This window comes from Rousettus aegyptiacus, unplaced genomic scaffold (assembly GCF_014176215.1).
Source record: "Rousettus aegyptiacus isolate mRouAeg1 unplaced genomic scaffold, mRouAeg1.p scaffold_m13_p_1, whole genome shotgun sequence".
NCBI classification, from domain to species: domain Eukaryota; kingdom Metazoa; phylum Chordata; class Mammalia; order Chiroptera; family Pteropodidae; genus Rousettus; species Rousettus aegyptiacus.
Genome location: NW_023416284.1, coordinates 149963830 through 149968719, shown reverse-complemented (window position 1 = coordinate 149968719; position 4890 = coordinate 149963830).

Below are 4890 nucleotides of genomic sequence, written 5' to 3'. Positions count from 1 at the left end.
TTCAAATGTTTCTGCAGTTGAAACATTTCCACTAAAATACTTTCACCAGAAAATTTATCATAAATTTCTATTATATTTGATAAAAATTTTCCAAAGCTTGTTATGTTTGTTAATTATTTGAGCTTGCTTCAGGCTCAGTTTATATCTCTAACCCCTGAAGTACTGTGTAATCCTGTGTTTCAACATTGATTAAAAATAAACAATTATAACACAGTGATTATGAAAATGAAGAAACAGAACTTGAAATAGTCTTGAAATAAACATATGTAGCTGAGTCTATGTGCAGCAAAGTTAGAATTACCTCCATGTAGCATATAATGTTTATTAAAGAATTAGTAATAAAAAACATGGTAATTTTTAGCTTGCATATAGCATATTATTAAATTTCAGTAACTGCAGCAGTTGTTTAGAACTTACATCAACAAAAGTTTTTTTTTTTTTTTCCCCAGAGAGGAGAAGTGTCATTGGCATTGCTTAGATTGTTAGTGCATAGTGATAAAAGAAGACTATCATTTATTATTGTTTTATTTTATTCCTTTAAAATTATCTACACATAAAGCACTCCCTTATTGCCTGTGCTAGGAGTGGCCCTCTCCCATCATTGCTACATTACTGGCTGGATGAAAAAAATAATGACAAAAGCTGAAAAGAAACATTAATTTCCTTTTAACAGCAGGCCAAATAATCTTCTGGAATTAAGAGATTCTAAATAATTATAAGAAAAATGTGGCTCATTAATTTATTTCTAGAATTATTCATTAAAAAAATACAAACTACATTACCTTTTACTCCTTCACTAGGCTTGTTTAAATCATTACAAATGTGCCTCATGTTTGCTTATCTGCTGCTACTGACTATAGAGTAATAGAACTTACTTTGATGTAATGGAGTGGATAATGAACTGATATACTAAGATTAAAATTTTTGATAAGACAAACAAACCTCTGGAAGTACCATTTGAGGCATTTCCTGGCCTTATCTGAAATGTTTAACACCCTGTCACAAACTGAAGGGAGGTGAAAGTATTCTGCCCAATATACGCACATCCTCCTGGATCTAGAAAGGATATATCTGAGAAATTGAATTAAAGTCTAAGAGAATCATAATGTGAATCTCAGCAGACTGCAGCAAATGTTAAGTTTCTGGTTCACAGCTTAAAAAAAAAAACAAGATATGATATAATTCCAACATCTTATGAATGTTGTACTGCATAAATTGTAGTAAGTAAAATAACTGGAAAAAATAGCATTAAATCTTTTTGCAGGGTTGAAACTAACCAAAATGACTACACTTTATAAGGTGTTTTTCAGGTGTTTTCTATGCTTCATTGACAAATTTAATTGACAGAACTAAACTATGTCTGTCTTAACGGTCACAAAATAAACAGAAGAAATGCCAATTTAGTGCTTCCTGTTTGGTTCTGTTGATGAACTAATGTTCCCTCTTGCTGTAGCAATTGAGATTGTTTGTATTCTTGACCCCTCCAAGGGAGGCAGGAAAGAATCTGAACTCTGGTGACTTGCTGTACTTCTGGCTTTGATGTGCTGCTCTGGCCTCTGTGGTAGAAGTATGCTGTGTAGAGGAATAGACCTAAATTTGTACTAAAAGTAACAAAAATGCCAATGAAGAGTCTGATGTTTTGTAGTTATGCCTCTTGGTTTACTTGTGTAAGAACATAATTTCTTTATAACACACATTGCAGTTTCAACTGCCCTCAAAATTAAGCAGAAAAAATATACAACGTAAACAAAGCATTCTCTAAAAACTATCTAAAATGGTCAGTGAGGTAGGAAGCATACACCAGTGATGGGCCCACTGACAACAAATAGAAATATTTACCAGGAGCATTTTGGAGTCAAGTACTGAGAATGCTTTAAAGTTTTGAATTCCAAATTCCCTGTAATGCCAGTAATTTCTATCCCCTGACACGAGCTATGGTTCTCCCAGCAAATAATTTGTCCAAGACCCTGACATGAAAATCCATCATCCTCCAACTCCACCTTTTCTGGAACCCCAACTTTATGAAACAGTTCAGGGTCAGTTATGACCGCCCAGGTCATATTTGGGAGTTCAAAAATGTATACTAACCCTCTCCTTATTTGTTCACCTTGTGTTGGAAAAGAAGGAGGGATCTCTGAAACATTTATATTAATATTCTACTAGGAAATAAAGTCTTTGACTAAACTCTTTCTGTACCTAAGGGTCAATAGCTTACTTTTTGTGATGTTCTGTGTAACTAAGTAACAGAAAAACAAGTTTGTTCCGAAGAAGGATAGCACTATACCAGCTGGAGATACCTTTCTCTGACTTTTCCCTGTTTTTACCTTTTCCTTGCTTTTACCTTTTCCTTGCTATCTGTACTGAAAAATCCTTCAGAATTATCCAGTTTCTCATTAAGGGGAACCCATCTATTTTTTCCAGAGTTAGAAGGCCTTCGTAGGAGATCTTCATATTTGAAGATCACACAAATGAACCCAACGTCTAAAAGGAAGTTTCTTACACGCGAAACATCATGAAAATTTAATTGCCTAATTATTTTAAAGAGTCTACTTAGAGTTATGTTTCAATTTGGGCTTTTCCCTCTTTATAGACTATTTCACCGGAATGAATTTAGGAAAATATATTTATTTTCACGTCATTTTAGGAATTTTTCTGTTTCATTTTGCTTTTGCACATTCTTTTTCTCATTTAAATTTTGAGGCATTGTACTTTTCTTTCCATTCAGTCCTTATCCTAATTCATGCTCTATAATTCAGCAGTAAGTTTCAGGGAGTGTCTAAAATTTTTACATTTGACAAATGAAGAAAGAACCTAACAGTTTCTTTTTTGTTTTTTGTTTTGTTTTGTTTTGTTTTGTTTTGTTTTGTTGTTTTTTTGGCCAAGCAAAAAAGACATGGAGTATGACTGTAACGAGTCAAGATTTGGCCACCTTAGCATCTGCCAAAAGACACCCATGGTGCCATAGCACTGGATGGAAGTCCATGGCAATGAAGACAGACAGATGGTCAAACAATGTCATTGCAGCATCATTTAAATATTATCAGCAAGAACTAAAGAGATGAATTTCCATGAAGATCACAGTAACTGCCAAATGATTTTATTAGTCTTGGTGTAAGCAGTCCCCAAAACCGAAAGATATTTCACAGATACAGGTGTTTTTTTTAAAAGAAAGAGCTCGAGGGTACCTTTACCTCAGATTTTCCTTGCTTCTCTAGAGAAGCTCTCACTCCTCAGGCTTCTGGCCTTCATCTTCTCTAAGCTCCTCCAGGATGAAGGCTCTCTCCCCCTTACAATGGTGATGAACCAAGAGACTATCTGCATGTGTGCTGTAAGTCAGACAGTAAATTATATGTGGATATGCATTAGAAAGGCAGAATAGTAAAACATAGCATATTGGTCTTTATATGGAAAGCAAAATAAAACAAATCACTTAACATGCATCAGAGTATCACAGTGTGACAAAGAGAAGTTGCATGAATATTTTAACTTTGCAGTAGACTATCTACCTATCCCAGTTGCAACATAGGGCATTAGGTTTTATGAAAAATGATGAAAGTTACAAGGATATGGGGATTAAGGTAAGGTAGAAAGTACAAATTATTTTACATAATTTCTCTAAAAAAATAAGGGAGAGAACCCATATGTATACAATTAAGCCAGGCCCTAGAACAAAAGGGCTGATAGGATTTTGGCGATGACATATTATAGCAATCCTCACCCAGGATGACGCACTATGACTTGTGAGAAACATTTTCAAAAATGTGCCTGGCCTCACCCCAGATCTACTAAAACAATGTCTGAGAGCGAGGCCTTGAAACTTTGCAAAATTTAGGCAACCAGCGGTCTTATGCTTCTGGGGTTTCCTTTTGCAAAAAAATTCACCTCTTTCAGTGACTTGTGGATTTGAGATCTTTGGTGTCTGAAGGACTCTTCTGATGCCACCCAACATGATCCTGGGCTAGCAAACACCTGGCCTTAGCCTTTTAGGTGGCTGGTCACTCTAGGAGGGTTGTTTCTCACCCTGGGTGGACCGGTTAAACTCTGCTGCTTCCAAAAAAACTTAACACTAAAATACATCCCTGCTTAGTCTCTAATTGTCATATAAAGGGGTAACACACACTAATTACTAGTATTTCATGGTGCAAATATGAAATGGGATAAATTGAAAGACAAGGAGAGAAGTAGGAGAGTGCATACAATCGCCTGAGTCTTCATTACCCCCAATTTAGGCCAGACAGACATGAACCGCATGCACCCTCAGAAGAATGAGACCCTACCCCTCTAACGCTCCACCTATTGATGAGGATGGGAAGGGGAGAGCAGTGAACAGGAAAAAACTTGTGTTTCTCTTGAGCTAACTCAGGCCAATTCTACAAACTGAGTGTCAGAGTGGGGTGGGCGTAGAGGGAAAGATAATGGGTATCTGGAGACATGTAGATTTGTCTACCACTGGTGTTGAACAAAGCCAGGCTCTCTTTGTGCTATACACACACACACACACACACACACACACACACACACACACATCACTGCACATAATCCTTAATCTGTAGAACAATCTCCCAAAGTTTCCCGAGTTACATAACCTACAACTACCCTGTTCTTCCAATTCAACCATGATTTCCCTACTTCTTTGGTTGATGAAAACCTGAGACTCACAAAGTCAGCAAAAATGGCTATTAGGGAGTAGAGTTGGAATTATAAACTGAGTTTGACTCCTAAACTCCCAAATCCCATCAAGTGGCTCATTCTCAGCTATTAAAGCAGACAAAAAAACAAAATTAAGCAAAATATCTTTACTTCTCTGATTATGCCTGTTGTTGTATGTATGTATCTTGGAGCTAGGCAAAAAACTAAGGAAAATCTGGCATGATGATTAAATAAAATATA